This window comes from Impatiens glandulifera, chromosome 1, assembly GCF_907164915.1.
Source record: "Impatiens glandulifera chromosome 1, dImpGla2.1, whole genome shotgun sequence".
NCBI lineage: Eukaryota > Viridiplantae > Streptophyta > Magnoliopsida > Ericales > Balsaminaceae > Impatiens > Impatiens glandulifera.
This window is the reverse complement of record NC_061862.1, coordinates 97077062-97095545: the sequence shown is the minus strand read 5'-3', so window position 1 is coordinate 97095545 and position 18484 is coordinate 97077062.

Here is an 18484-nt window from a genome sequence, read left to right as displayed (position 1 = left end):
TTAGTTGATTGTTGATTTAGGGTTAATTATATGAAAGTTTGGATGAAATTTGGAGTTAACTGTTTGTTGATTTAGGGTTAGTTGTTTTTTAATTTAGGGTTAGTTGTTTGTTGATTTAGGGTTAATTACATAATCTAATTTAGGGATAATTGACTTTGTAGATTAGTAAGCTGGAAAATGATTAGGTGTAAATATAACTATCAAATCCTTGCTGAAGTTTAGTGAAAATAATGAATTTTAGTTTAGTATTCAGGTACTTAGCAATTTGTTTTAGTTTAGAAAATTTTAGTTTATGCCCGTTTGTATGAGATGTTTGTATAAGAACTAGGTTTTCGATTTATGCTAAAATTGTAGTTTAGAAGTATCCTTAATTTTTAGAAAATAGTTTATGCCTTCATTTGAATTTAGAAAGTAATATCCTTTTGAACTTGAGTACTAACATGATGATAGACTTCGTATAAATTATAAATGAGTTTTGGAGTTCTTAAACACCTATCTATTCCATTAGGGTTATCTATCCATTATTGATAACTTAACCGTTAATGATCTATAATAATAAATTAGGAAGAACAAACGGATTCTTAATGCTTGATTTTTCCATCTTGTTAGAATGATAAAAGTACCCGACAAAACTTGGATGAGCTTACGTCGAGATCATCCCAAATATTATAAAAGAGTTGACCACTTCCTAGATTTTGTAGTGAGTAGTACATGACGACAAAATGTGAAATGTCCTTGCAGGAAATGCTTGAACACGACTTTTATGGATATAATCGGTGTGAAGACTAACCTCATTGTTTATGGAATAAATCTGAATTATGAATTCTTTTATTGTCATGGAGAAAAGAGAAGTACTACTAACGTGGTTCATGATGATGACGATGATCATGACGGTGACTCGGATGAAGTGGTGTCGTAAGTCACAAGTACTCCACTAGACTTGAATAACACGGTCAATGAAGAACAATATATGAAAGATTTTATACACGATATGTTCTCCAACGTTAATGATGGCCCAAGCAACGATGAACCAATCGAGAATGCGCAGAGAATCTATAAATTACTTGATGATTATAAACGACCTTTATATGAAGATGCACGAATAACAAAATCATCAGCACTGTTGAAACTCCTTTACATAAAGAATGTTGGTCAATGGACAAATACTTTGTTCGATATGTTGTTGTGTATACTTAAAGTGGAGATATTACCGATGAATGCTCAATTACCAAACTCATACTATGAATGTAAGAAGTTCATTATAGATATCAGGATTAAGTATGAGAAGATATATGCATTTAAGAGCAATTGCATGTTATTTTAGAAAAACGACAAAAATTTGGAGTCTTGCAGAGTTTGTGGCATTTCTAGATGGAAAGTCGACCAAACAAGTGGGACAGTTCGAAAGAAGAAAAATAAAAAATTTATGCTCACTAAGGTGTTAAGATATTTTCCTCTAATACCAAGACTATAGAGGCTATACACGTGCTCTAAGACCGCTCCAATGATAAGATGACACAAGGAAGTAATAGTTAAATGGGAAAAAGTCATACATTATTTGACCGGTTATTCTAATTCCTTATAATGTGTCACACACTATTTGAATGAATTTTAGCAATTTTATTCTATCTTTGTTAATTCCAAGCCCAAAGAGTTTGGGAGATGCAATTGACATATTTCTCCAGCTATTGATCGAAGTGTTATCTGAACTGTGGAATATTGGTGTGAGAACATTTGATGCACACACCTCGCAATCCTTTAACATGCAAGCAATATTGTTATGGACCATTAACGACTTCTCAGCGTATGCGAACTTGTCCGTGTGGAGTACAAAAAGGAAACTCGATTGTCATTGTTGTAATTGTGATACTATATATCTTCGATTGGTTAATGGGTAGAAACAATGTTACATGGGTCACATACGCTTCCTTACACCAAACCTCAAATACATGAGGGATAAAGAGTCATTTGATGGTCGAACATATTATAGAGAGCCCTCAAAAATGTTAACGTGGCAATAAATTTAAGAGAAATCACGAGACCTAGAAGGCATAGTTCTAACTACGAATCAGAGGAAGAAAACCAAAATATATCATTATTATACGGGGAGACTATTGGAACAAACTTATCATTTTTTTCTATTTGTCTTGTTAGAGATCACTATTATTGATACATAATTTAGATGTGATGCATATTGAGAAAAATATTTATAATAGCGTGTTGGGAACAATGATGAATGTGAATGAGAAGACTAAGGATGGTCCTAAAGCCCGAAAAAATTTACAACTCTTGAACATAAAACACTAATTATATCTTATAAATATCGGAGGAGGAGTTCATTATCCAGAAGCGTCTTTCACTTTGTCCTCTGAGAATAAGAAACGTCTTTATAAATTCCTGAAAGATCTTAAGTTGTCTGATAGCTTTTGCTCAAACATTGGAGGTTGTGTAAATTTGGAAGAGATGAAGATTATAGGATTGAAGAGTCATGATTGTCAAATTTTATAAGAATACGTTATTCTTTTAGCAACACGTGGATTGATTCCAGATGCTGTGTATGATGCTATAGTAAATTTGTCTCGGTCTTTCGTTTGTTGTGTTCTAAAGTGTTGAGTGCATCGGACTTAGAACAATTGTACTTGGATATTGCAACAAAACTTTGCAAATTGGAAATGATTTTCCCACCATCGTTGTTCAACATCATGATGCATTTCCTAGTACACTTGTCACTTGAGACTATACTTGGGGTTCCTGTCCAGTTTCGATAGATGTATCCGATAGAACATAAATGAGTACAATGAAAAGATATTTGCGGAATAAAAATCACCCGGAAGGCTCAATAAGCGAGACCTATCTTGTGAATGAAAGTATTAGTTTATGTGTCAAGTACTTGGAGGAAGCTCATTTTCCTGAACGCACACAAAGTTAAATCCCGGACCTCTTAATATTTTCTTCGTTGGAAGAACAATTCAACAGAACAATATACAACTTGGATTATTGCGATCGAGATATGGCTCATTCATACATCTTGAAAAATTTCCCGGAAGTAGAACCATTTTACATGTATGATTTCATATTTCTATGTTAAAAACAAATTATTAACATTAAATATATGATTTTATATTGAACACATGTGCATCGAGTATGCGCAGGATTGCAATAACATGGAGTCCCGTAGAGAAATTCCCCCAATATAGGCTACCTATTTTAAGCATAGAGTGAGTAAATACCAGAATTATGCATATCTGATAACTTTTATAACTTGATTCTACAATTTATGATAATTTTTTGAGACGATAACGATATATCAAGAGACCTTAAGATCTTAGGTTCTGGTTCAACTATGTACTCATGTAGTTTTGTTTGGTGTAAAATAAATGGATACAAATTATCGTGTTTTTGAGAATGCCACAAAGATCGAGGGTTCCACTAAGTTTCGGAGATGTACATGGGAGGCTAGATGGTGATGATAGGCGTTTGTGGTCTATAGATGTGGGGTCGATGGTGTGGGACCCCACACTCATATCACATCGCTAGTTAAAGTGGAAGGTCTTGAGTATCGATCAAATAGATTTACTATGGCATGCCATGCCAATGAGAAATTGAACTTGCATTTAATTAACATTCAAATGAAGTTTTATAACATTTGCTGGTTTTTATTTTTTAAGATCTATTCGAGAGCACATATATCCCTATAGACACGTACAGACAGACTGGGACGACACACGTCAAACAGATATGGGATAAGTGACACTCTAATTTGAGTCGGGATTACGTCCAAAATCATAACGAAGATGAGGCGGTTGTACTTGCGCGTCCTCCACCATGCTATGATCCCGTAAACTGGGAATTCCTTTGTAGACACCACTTTTTCACGGAGAACTTCAAGGTACGTACAATTTTAGAATAGAAATATGTACTGACGACACTAGTTCTAACTTCATTTTTATTTTAAATGCGGAAAAAAAGCTCAATCAATATTGGAAACCGAAAGCAAGTGAGGTTTCCCCACCATACGGGTAGTAAACCATTTTCACGAGTGGAAGAAGAACTAATATGTATATTATTCAATTAAACTTACTATAAATAATGTAACTAATTTACTGATGAACAATTTATTTGAATAGGAGGTTGAACTCGGACATCCACCGACTATTATAGAGAGGTTCATAAAGACTCAAACCCCAAAAGCCACCAAAGACAACCCGATCCCAACGTCAGATCAAATGTCACAAGAGAATATTGTAAGTTAATAAATAAGTTTAATTGAAAATTTAATAGAACTATATATATAGCTTATACAATAAAACTTTAAAATGTGCAAACAAAGATGAAGTAAGTAATTAATGACACACCTGGTGTCTCCGACTTCGATGTGACATATAGAGTCTTCAGACCCCAACGACACAGAATCGTGATGGGTATAGGGTTAGGCATGCTTCCATCACGGTTCCATGAGGATCAACGGAGGGGTAACAGTTCACAGCGTGGAGGGTCGCTTAGAGAGGAGAATGAACGGCTCCAGACGCGGGTCAATGAACTAGATGAGGTAGTTTAAAGTAACAACAAGAGAATGCAAGCAAAATTAGATGAATCTAGACGACATATTGCCTTTATATTAGCACAATTACATAATCAACCACCTCCCCCGAGTTAGTACATTTTAATCATTGTTTTTACATGAATTGTGTACTTTATGAATTAGTTTATCGTATTTAGAGTAAGTATATTTTGGATTAGTTTGCGTGTTTGTAATACGTATTGATTTAGAATTTTGGAAATGTAATAAATTTTCTTAAGTATTGTATTTCTTTTGTTTGGCTGATAACAGGTTAATGTTATTTAAAAAAACAAATAGAATGTTAAATATTTATAAAGGGGAAATACCGAAAGATTTAAACAAAACTTTTGGTACAGCCAATATACACTATTCTGAAAGATCTAAACAAATCTTTCGGTAAAGACTATATACCAAAAGATTTGTTTACATCTTTCGATATTTCCCTTCACCGAAAGATTTTAACAAAACTTTCGGTGTTTCGCCTAACACTTCGCAAAATGAATTATTGAAATCTTTCAGCAAAGACAAATCTTTCGGTACATGCTATTCTGAAAGATTTCAATAGATATTTCGGTATAGGCTTTTCTAAAAGATTTGTTAATATCTATCAATATTTACCCTAAATAAAGATTAAATAGTTTGTTAGGCTTTTACATATCCAAACTATTATCAGCCAAATTAGAAGAAATACGATTTATTGTAAAATGTCATTAAATAGTTTATGCCGATAGATCTAATCATATCTATCAGAAAAAGATTTACCGAAAGATATGTATTATAAATCTTTCGGTAAAGCCTATACCGAAAGTTTTCAAATATGTCGACTAAGACTCCAATACCTTTACCGACAAGAGCTTTATCGATATAGCACTTGTCGATAAAGGGCATTTACCGACATAATAAACTTTTGATAAAAGCCTTATTTTTACTAGTGATATATGTGAAAAAATGTTTAAAGATCATTCCAATAAAGGAACTTAAAGAGTTTGGTGGTGGTGTTATAAGCTTAAATAACTCAAATTGAATAAGACAACCTATAAACAGTTTTGTGACGTGTTATAAACTTGCTTTACTTAAAGGAAGTAGACCTAATTAAGGATGGGGCAAGAATCATGACCTGAAAACAATTTCAAAGATTTTGAGTAGGAGCATGATCATTTATAAAACTAAATTTAAATGTGAATTATGGTAAATTTAATTAAAATTAATGTGAATTTGTTAATTTTTTAATTAACATTAATGCATTAAACGAGGTAACAAAATGTTGTTAATTGTTATTGTAACTACAAAATACTTATTATTATAAATTATTATTGATAATAAGTGCTAACAAATTGAACATATATAACGTGCATTCTCCTAATCCTAATGAAGAGGAATGTCAAATGTAAACGCGAGACAAACAATGCTAACAATTGAATGAATGATTTAGTGACTATTGGATTAATGAATTGATAAATAAGTTTAGAGTTTAATTTTCATATATATATATATATCATTTCTCACTCTAGAATTCAAAAGTTCTTTTTTTTTTTTATCTTTGTGATAGTTGTTTGAGTTCTTAACTCGACTATCTTTGTTAAAACTCGGTGATTAGATTCAGGTATCTTTGTCATGTTCGATGTGGAGCTAGTGTAGAATCACTACTAGATTTGTTGCATCCTATGATACAGTCATTTACGATAAACTTTAATACAAACGGGAGACGATATAACTATTTAAAGAAAATGTGTCTAACACATATCTCGAATCAACCTTTATTCGATAATTTCGTTCTTCATATACATCTAGTTTATTTTATATAAGAAAATAGTTACACAATTAGTTAAATTAAAAAATAAATAATAATTTTTATATTTAATTTTTTATTCTCTTTATATATAAATATATATTTAGTTTAATTTATTTTTTCTTTATTATATAAATACATAAATTAGTTTGTTCAATAGGAGTAAAAAAGGTCTATGTGTACAAAGGGCATGGACTAGGTCAATGCTCCGACACACAACGACCCTAGCCAAGAAAGCAACTCAAGTAGTCGCAGACAGTTGACAAGTTCGGAACTAGGACCCCGTGTCTAACCCACGACGTGTGGGGCTCTTTTAGCCGATGAACCCTACCTCCAGCGGCTGAACTGTTTTTAGGGTGGGATTGCTGTTAAATAGAAAAATATTCTTCTTGATTCCCGCCTACGTCTCTCTCTAGACTTCTTGTCGCATCTAAATACATGAATTTAACTTAAAAAGAGGAAATTTACTGTGTCGTTAAACTAGTTATGTAAAATATATAATTATATATTTAAAAAATAATAAATAAAATATAGAAAAAAATAATTAATATAAAGAGAGAAGAAAGAAATTATATATAATAGAAAGAGGTGAGAGAAATAATTTTTTATTTTTTAAAGAATTCTAATGCTTAGTGAGAGATTCATTAAAGAAAATATAAGAAATAAAATCTTCTAGAAATCAACGTGTCAAATAAAGACAGGTAAGAAAAAATTCAGATAAGATCTTCTGCTACCGAATTAGGTGTTCCCCTGTTGCGGACCAATCAAAACTCAGCATTATTATTATATTAATAAATTAAAATTGGGTTGAAAAGGAAGAAAGAGAACCCGGAACCCGTATTTTATTCCGGGTTCAGCAGAAACAGAAATGAGTGAAGCTTCATTCGCTTCACTCTGTTTTACATGACCTTTGAAGAGACAGTCTACACTGTTTTACATAAAATTGTCCATGTAAAACTGATTGATATATATTCACTCAGGTGAATATAAAATACATTCATGTAAAAACAGTTTATATGATAGAAGTGAAGCAAACTTCACTTATATTAAATTTGTAAGATATTTAAATGAATTTACTTTAATTATTTTATATGATTATATATTAAATATATATATATATAAACATGTTCAATTTTTTTTTTAATATATTTAAATAAATTTGTAAAACAAAATATTTTAAAATTTATTTGTAAGATATTTTTAAAAAAAATATTTAAATTATTTTATATTTTATATAATTATATATTAAATATATGTAAATGTTCATGTAAAACCACTAACACATTTATGTAAAAACATTTATACGTTAGTGTAAAAGCATTTATGCCTTCATTTAAGTCAGAAAAAAAAAACAAGCGCTACCAGGTGAAGCTAACTTCACCTGGGTATTTACAGCGCTCAAATGAGTGAAACAAGCACTACCAGGTGAAGCTTGCTTCACTCAATATTTACAGCGTTGATAATAGAAGTGAAGCAAACTTCACTTGATATTTACATTTGTAAGATATTTAAATTAGTTTATTTTAATTATTTTATATGATTATATATTAAATATATATATATATAACAATATATTCAAATTTTTTTTGTAATATATTTAAATAAATTTGTAAAACAAAATATTTTTAAATTTATTTGTAAGATATTTAAAAAAAATTATTAATATTATTTTATATTTTATATAATTATATATTAAATATATATAAATGTTCATGTAAAACCATTAACACATTTATGTAAAAATATTTATATGTTCATGTAAAAGCATTTATGTCTTCATGTAAGTCTGCAATAGAATAAAAACAAGCGCTACCAGGTGAAGCTTGCTTCACCTGGGTATTTACAGAGCTCAAATGAGTGAAACAAGCACTACCAGGTGAAGCTTGCTTCACTCAATATTTACAGCACTAATAGAAGTGAAGTAAACTTCACTTGATATTTACATTTGTAAGATATTTAAATTAATTTATTTTAATTATTTTATATGATTATATAATAAATATATATATATATATATATAACATTTTCAAAAAAAAATTGTAATATATTTAAATAAATTTGTAAAAAAAAATATTTTTAAATTTATTTGTAAGATATTTAAAAAAATTATTTAAATTATTTTATATTTTATATAATTATATATTAAATATATATAAATGTTCATGTAAAATCATTAACACATCTATGTAAAAACATTTATATGTTCATGTAAAAGCATTTATACATTCATGTAAGTCTGCAAAAAAATAAAAAAATAAACAAGCACTACCAGGTGAAGCTTGCTTCACCTATGGATTTACAGTGCTCAAATGAGTGAAACAAGCACTACCAGGTGAAGATTGCTTCACTTAATATTTACAGCACTGATAGAAGTGAAACAAACTTCACTTGATATTAAATTTGTAAGATATTTAAATGAATTTACTTTAATTATTTTATATGATTATATATTAAATATATATAAAACAACAAGTTCAATTTTTTTGTAATATATTTAAAAAGTTTTGTAAAACAAAATATTTTAAAATTTATTTGTAAGATATTTAAAAAATAATATATTTAAATTATTTTATATTTTATATAATTATATATTAAATATATGTAATGTTCATTTAAAACCACTAACACATTTATGTAAAAACATTTATACGTTCATGTAAAAACATTTATGTTTTCATGTAAATCTGCAAAAGAATAAAAAAACAAGCGTTATCAGGTGAATGTAACTTCACATGGGTATTTACAGCGCTCAAATGTGTGAAACAAACACTAATAGGTGAAGCTTGCATCCCTCAATATTTACAGCGCTGATAAAAGTGAAACAAACTTCACTAGATATTTACATTTGTAAGATATTTAAATTATTTTGTAAATATATTTAAATTAATTTGTAAAACAAAATATTTTATTTTTTTTAATATATTTAAATAAATTTGTAAAACAAAATATTTTAAAATTTATTTTTAAGATATTTAGAAAATATATATATTTAAATTATTTTATATTGTATATAATTATATATTAAATATATATAAATGTTCATGTAAACCACTAACATATTTATGTAAAAACATTTATACGTTCATGTAAAAGCATTTATGCCTTCATGTAAATCTGCAAAAAAAAAATAAGCGCTATCAGGTGAAGCAAGCTTCACCTGGTAACTTGTTTTTATTTTTTTTTATTATTTTGAAGACTTACATGAAGACATAAATACTTTTACATGAACATATAAATGCTTTTACGTAAATGTGTTAATGGTTTTACATAAACATTTATATATATTTAATATATAATTGTATACAATATAAAATAATTTAAATATATATTTTTTAAATATCTTAAAAATAAATTTTAAAATATTTTGTTTTACAAATTTATTTAAATATATTACAAAAAATTTTGAATTGCTTCACTTCTATCAACGCTGTAAATATTGAGTGAAGCAAGCTTCACCTGGTAGTGTTTGTTTCACTCATTTGAGCGCTGTAAATACCCAGGTGAAGCTAGCTTCACCTGGTAGCGCTTGTTTTTTTTTTATATTTTTTGCAGACTTAAATGAAGGCATAAATGCTTTTACATTAACGTATAAATGTTTTTACATAAATGTGTTAGTGGTTTTACATGAACATTTACATATATTTAATATATAATTATATAAAATATAAAATAATATAAATATTTTTTAAAAAAAATATCTTACAAATAAATTTTAAAATATTTTGTTTTACAAATTTATTTAAATATATTACTAAAAAATTTGAACATATTTATATATATATATATATATATATTTAATATATAATCATATAAAATAATTAAAGTAAATTCATTTAAATATCTTACAAATTTAATATCAAGAAGTGAAGTTTGCTTCAATTCTATCAATGCTGTAAATATTGAGTGAAGCAATCTTCACCTGGTAGTGCTTGTTTCACTAATTTGAAGGTTTTAAATACCCAGGTGAAGCTAGCTTCACCTGGTAGCGCTTGTTTTTTTATTCTTTTGCAGATTTACATGAAGGCATAAATGCTTTTACATGAACGTATAAATGTTTTACATAAATGTGTTAGTGGTTTTACATGAACATTTACACATATTTAATATATAATTATATAAAATATAAAATAATTTAAATATTTTTTTTAAAAATATCTTACAAATAAATTTAAAAATATTTTATTTTACAAATTTATTTAAATATATTACTAAAATTTTTAAAAATGTTATATATATATATATATATATATATATATATATATATATATATATATATATTATATAATCATATAAAATAATTAAAATAAATTAAATTAAATATCTTACAAATGTAAATATCAAGTGAAGTTTATTTCACTTCTATCAGTGCTGTAAATCCCCAGGTGAAGCTTGCTTCACCTGGTAGTGCTTGTTTTTGTTTTTTTTTTTTTTACAAATTTATTTAAATATATTACAAAATTTTTTGAACATGTAAAATCCATAGGTGAAGCAAGCTTCACTTGGTAGCGCTTGTTTTTTTTATTCTTTTGCAGATTTACATGAAGGCATAAATGCTTTTACATGAACGTATAAATGTTTTTACATAAATGTGTTAGTGGTTTTACATGAACATTTACATATATTTAATATATAATTATATAAAATATAAAATAATTTAAATATTTTTTTTTAAAAATATCTTACAAATAAATTTAAAAATATTTTGTTTTACAAATTTATTTAAATATATTACTAAATTTTTTGAAAATGTTATATATATATATATATATATTATATAATCATATAAAATAATTAAAATAAATTAAATTAAATATCTTACAAATGTAAATATCAAGTGAAGTTTACTTCACTTCTATCAGTGCTGTAAATCCGCTTCACCTGGTAGTGCTTGTTTTTTTTTTTTTTTTACAAATTTATTTAAATATATTACAAAATTTTTTGAACATGTAAAATCCATAGGTGAAGCAAGCTTCACCTGGTAGCGCTTGTTTTTTTATTCTTTTGCAGATTTACATGAAGGCATAAATGCTTTTACATGAACGTATAAATATTTTTACATAAATGTGTTAGTGGTTTTACATAAACATTTACATATATTTAATATATAATTATATAATTATATAAAATATAAAATAATTTAAATATTTTTTTTTAAAATATCTTACAAATAAATTTAAAAATATTTTGTTTTACAAATTTATTTAAATATATTACTAATTTTTTTGAAAATGTTATATATATATATATATATATATTTATTATATAATCATATAAAATAATTAAAATAAATTAAATTAAATATCTTACAAATGTAAATATCAAGTGAAGTTTACTTCACTTCTATCAGTGCTGTAAATCCCCAGGTGATGCTTCACCTGGTAGTGCTTGTTTTTTTTTTTTTTTTTTACAAATTTATTTAAATATATTACAAAATTTTTTGAACATGTAAAATCCATAGGTGAAGCAAGCTTCACCTGGTAGCGCTTGTTTTTTTATTCTTTTGCAGATTTATATGAAGGTATAAATGCTTTTACATGAACGTATAAATGTTTTTACATAAATGTGTTAGTGGTTTTACATGAACATTTACATATATTTAATATATAATTATATAAAATATAAAATAATTTAAATATTTTTTTAAAAATATCTTACAAATAAATTTAAAAATATTTTGTTTTACAAATTTATTTAAATATATTACTAAATTTTTTGAAAATGTTATATATATATATATATATATATATATATTTATTATATAATCATATAAAATAAATAAATTAAATTAAATTAAATATCTTACAAATGTAAATATCAAGTGAAGTTTACTTCACTTCTATTAGTGTTGTAAATCCCTAGGTGAAGCAAGCTTCACCTGGTAGTGCTTGTTTATTTATTTTTTTGTTTTACAAATTTATTTAAATATATTACAAAAATTTTTGAACATGTAAAATCCATAGGTGAAGCAAGCTTCACCTGGTAACGCTTGTTTTTTTATTCTTTTGCAGATTTACATGAAGGCATAAATGCTTTTACATGAACGTATAAATGTTTTTACATAAATGTGTTAGTGGTTTTACATGAACATTTACATATATTTAATATATAATTATATAAAATATAAAATAATTTAACTATTTTTTTAAAAAATATCTTACAAATAAATTTAAAAATATTTTGTTTTACAAATTTATTTAAATATATTACAAAATATTTTGTTTTACAAATTTATTTAAATATATTATATAATCATATAAAATAATTAAAATAAATTAATTTAAATATTTTACAAATGTAAATATCAAGTGAAGTTTAGTTCACTTCTATCAGTGCTGTAAATATTGAGTGAAGCAAGCTTCACCTGGTGGTGCTTGTTTCACTCATTTGAGCGCTGCAAATACCCAGGTGAAGCAAGCTTCACCTGGTAGAGCTTGTTTTTTTTTTATTCTATTGCAGACTTACATGAAGACATAAATACTTTTACATGAACATATAAATATTTTTACATAAATGTGTTAATGGTTTTTCATGAACATTTATATATATTTAATATATAATTATATAATTATATAAAATATAAAATAATTTAAATAATTTTTTTAAAATATCTTACAAATAAATTTAAAAATATTTTATTTTACAAATTTTTTAAATATATTACAAAATTTTTTGAATATATTGTTATATATATATATATATATATATATATATATATTTAATATAGAATCATATAAAATAATTAAAATAAACTAATTTAAACTAATTTAAATATCTTACAAATGTAAATATCAAGTGAAGTTTTCTTCACTTCTATCAGCGCTGTAAATATTGAGTGAAGCTAGCTTCACCTGGTAGTGCTTGTTTCACTCATTTGAGCGCTGTAAATATTCAGGTGAAGCTAGCTTCACCTGGTAGCGCTTGTTTTCTTTTTATATTTTTTGCAGACTTAAATGAATGCATAAATGCTTTTACATTAACGTATAAATGTTTTTACATAAATGTGTTAGTGGTTTTACATGAACATTTACATATATTTAATATATAATTATATAAAATATAAAATAATTTAAATATTTTGTTTTACAAATTTATTTAAATATATTACAAAAAAAAATTGAACATGTTTATATATATATATATATATATATATTTAATATATAATCATATAAAATAATTAAAGTAAATTTATTTAAATATCTTACAAATTTAATATCAAGTGAAGTTTGCTTCACTTCTATCATATAAACTGATTTTACATGAATGTATTTTATATTCACCTGAGTGAATATATATCAATCAGTTTACATGGACAACCTTATGTAAAACAGTGTAGACTGTCTCTTCAAAGGTCATGTAAAACAGAGTGAAGCGAAGGAAGCTTCACTCATTTCTGTTTCTGCTAAACCCAGAATAAAATACGGGTTCCGGGTTCTCTTTCTTCCTTTTCAACCCAATTTTAATTTATTAATATAATAATAATGCTGAGTTTTGATTGGTCCGCAACAGGGGAACACCCAATTCGATAGCAGAAGATCTGATCTGACAATTTTTTCTTTTTTAAAGAAAAGAAATTAACTATATTATTTAGGCTTATATGAAGTTAAGTTATTTTGAGATATCAAATAAAAAATTTTAAATCTTATAAAATTATATGAATATATTTTTATATTTTAATTAATATTTTGAATAATTAAATAATTGTTTATATTTGTCAAGGTTATTCGAAATAACTTTTCATCTAACAAAGTCAAAAATAAAAGGATATATAATATATACATTAAATAGAAATACCCTTAAGTTTAGTGGTTTGAGATTTATTTGACCATTTACCGTTAAAAAAATTGAAAATTACAATTATTAAGAATTACTTATACTTAGAAAATCATTGTATTTAAATATTTTAAATTACTTTAAAATAAAATTATGTAATAATTAATATAAAAACCTCAAATCAATATATTTTAATTAAAGATTTATCTTATAATATATATATATATATATATATATATATATATATATATATTTATTTATAAATCTAAAGATTCCTTAATTTATGCAAGATAATTAAAATCAAAAAATTATTAGGATTCCTAGCTACTTATAAATTTAGCCCAACTACTTGTATTTATCAATTTTACATAGAGAGACTTAGAGATAAAAAAGACTATAGAGAACAATGGCAAAATTAATGAGAATTCACAGCAACATCCAAGACACTATTACTTGGGCGGTTGGAGATGAAAAGAGAGCTAATAGGCTTCAATTATGGGTCGAACTAGATAGAGAATTCTTGAAATCGTTTTTAAACGATATAAACATCGGAAAAGTCGATATATCTGTCCGTGCTGATTCTAGTCGAGAAAATAATTACTATTTGGGTGATAATTTATTCAGTCACAGGAAGAAGTTTTTGACATGTTATTCATTGTGTATGGACAAAGGTCAAAAGAAGACAAAAATGCAGAAGGCTAAGAACTGGATTAAGCGACAAAGAAATATCCTATTAATTAGGAAGAACAGTCCTATGAAACAATGCAATTAGTAACATGTTTGATGGGTTGGAAGTAAAATTAAAACAGAAACTTGATTGATTTATTAGTTAGATTTTGTGGATTCTTTAGTGTCTTCTTATTTAATATCTAAAATTTTATAAAGTTCTGTTGATTTTTATTGAATTTGAAACCCTACGATGTAGACATTTAATTGAGCTTCTCAATTTGTTTATTTATGAGCTATTCAAAATTTTGTTTTGTTTCGTGTGTATTATTAATAAGATATTTTTTAATTTATTAAAATTCCATAAAGTATGCAAGTACAACCAGGTTAATCAAATTGCATTAATATATTACAAATATTAAAATATATTACAATACTTACCATAGTCTAGAAAGTTTTAGATATTATTTTTTATTTTTTTTAGAAAATAACTATTTTGATTAAAAAAAGTAAGTTATTTAAAATTTTAATTCGTTAAATTATTAGTTATAATATTTTTTTTATATTTAAATTTTATATAAAAAATAAAAATTGCTTAATAATTTGGATGATAACTTAATATTGGATTAGATGGAAGAAAATAAATAAATGTGATATGTGAATTTTTGACAAACATATATTATAATTAAAAAGAGAAATTGTAACATGCAAATGTTTTATAGGTGGTTTACCCTTGCCGATGGTCTCAAAAAATTCCTACATGACATCCCAATCATTAAACACATGCTCCAAGTTATTATGTTATCGATAATTAGATAAATATAATACCTTTTTCGTATTAATTATGTAAATATAAATACTTTTAGTTTATAAATAATTTTGACACTTTTATTCTTATAAATTAATTAATTTAGTCTTCGGCAAACTAATTGGCTAAACATCCAACAAACTTAATTTACTAAAATTGAAATATGATCAAACTAAAAGTGAGTATACTCGGAAAATCTTACAAATGGGTATAAATATTTTAATTTTAAAATTTTGATTTTACTTGTAATAAAAAATAACCTATTTATAAAAGAAATTAGTAAAAGAAATTAATAAATGATTTTTTATTTTTATTTTGATGAAATTGGTAAAAGATAAAAAAGAAATAATAAAAGAAAGCTTAAAAGGATCAAGTTGGCCAAATATTAGATGGTGAAGGGGGAAAAATAGTCGGTAAAAAAAAACAAAATTATAGGAAATAAAATATTAATTAAAATTAAATTATGTATATTTATTTAAGATAAATGATTAAAATATAATTTATATTTAATATTTTAAAATAAAAAAATAAAATTAAATAAAGATTATTCTTATATTTTGATTAATAATTTAAGAGGAGTGATAGAGAAATGGAATTTAGTGAGGGAATGATATATCATCACCTTCCTTCGTTGGAAAATGTAAAAGTAGGAGAAAATATAGAAAAAAGAGAAATTATTTAATTTTTTCAGATTATGACAAGTCATTCCCTCACCAAATTCCCTCACCTAATCATTTCTCATAATTTAATTAATTAATAATAATACAATAGTTATTTAAATAAAATAAAATTTTACATTAAACAAAATAATAAAATAAAAATCCCATAAATACAAATTTAGCCGGGACTTAATTTGATAATTTGACATAAAAACAAAATCCAAAATTACATCTTCAAATTATTTCTATAAATTAAGGCTGTAGTGATAATAATTATAAATTAATAATTTAATTAATGAAAATTAAAATCATATATCAAAATAAAACTGCATATATAGTATAATAATATGTATAATATATCTAGTTAGTTGTTTGGTTAGAAATTAGAGTATATCTAAAATTTATAACCATTATAAATTATACCCATATGCAGTATAAACTATTAACTTATATCACTAGGTATAAGCATTACTAATTTTTTCATTCCTTATTTAACTTTATCTATAAATTTCTTTTTAACAATAAACCATTTTATTTCTCATTTTTTTTCTTCATTTTATCTTTCTTCAATCCTTATCCATAGTTCTTCTTCGTTAACCTAACGTGAAAATGGATGAAATTAAGAAAACCAATGTCAAGATCAACTGGAGGAGCTTATCTATGCTTTTACAGAAGAAAATATTAAGGTTAGGAGCTTATCTTGCTTATCATTGGTATGATGGGACGATTTAGTGTACTCTTGTATATCGATAAAGAGGAGTCATCGCCACAACCGAACTAAGAAGAGTTTGTAACCCATAAGTCTATTATTTTGATGATTCAAGAATGCAATATAGATTGCATACTTTTTGAAAGCCAATTTCTGTCATCTGAATCACTTTACAGCTCGCTCAGGCTCTAATCTAATATTTGCTATTAGACAGCGTCGTAATGGTGATAATAATCTTTTAGAAGACGAAGCAGTTATTGTCTAAATATGCATCGGCTGCTTCCATACAAGGAAGATCTAACTGACGAGCTTCTCAAGTCACTACAACTTTTATTGAAGCCCGATGTTAGGAAGATCTAACTGACGAGCTTCTCAAGTCACTGCAACTTGTATTGAAGCTCGATGCTCGGGTAGCAGATGCGTATTGTGAACAAATAACACAGGAAGTTATGCAACTAGTGAAAACAAATGCAATTCAGATCAAATACATTCTCCGGGGAATTACATTCTCTATATTATTTCCGCTACACAGTTTGTTGAGTCTCTACATTCTCTATATTAATGCCGATAGACAGTTTGTCGAGTCTCGTGTTGGTAATGTGGATATGTTTATCAGATCGTTAGTTCTGATGAGAATGTTTAGTTTTCTGTCTAGCAAAATGATGTGATGCTTCTGATGAGGGAAAAAACTCAAAAGAGGAAAAAAAATACAAAAAATTTAATATCAGATTTAGATAATTTCTAGATTTGACAATGAAACAATAATTGAATTACAGACAATAACAACAATCAATTAGTGCCTACAACATTTTTACTTTTATTCTACTTGTGACATTCTCAAACGAAATATCCCATATCTGGCAGAGCTTTCTATTTTCTTCATTCCTTTCGATTCCTCTCCAGGATTGAATGAGTGCATTTCCATCTGAAGTTATATCTCTCTAAATATCTTCAGCGGTTCTACTTCTTCCACTGTGAGTTCTTGAATTTCTTTCTTTCCAGATATGTAGAAAAATGAAGAAAAGAGAGAAATTTTATTGATTTGTATTTTTTTTGTTGTTGTTTTTTTTACGTAAGACTGTCTAGTGCTTAAATAATAAGATTACATTTGCAGAAAAGGAAATAATTAAATAATAAAATCATGTAATTGATAATCAACGGCTAATTAGCAAATCAATTAGTCTAATTGATTGGTTTACAAATCAATTAGTCTAATTGATTGATTTGCTGCTGATTTTCTCTATATTCCATTCTTGGAATTATTTTTCTTCCAGAATAATTCTACACTCCCCCTCAAGTTGGGTAGTAGATGTTGAGACTGCCCAACTTGCCACATACTTTCTCGAGTCGGCTTGATGAGTATGTCAGCTACCTGATTGCGGGATGTAACGTAGAGGAGTGTAAAGAGCTTTGACAGAGATTGAAATGGGTGTTGCCGATAAATTGTTGATGACATTCTTTCAATTTGACTGATTCAAAAATCATGATTCATTTAGTTAGAGGAGTGGCTCTTGGCTCTTGG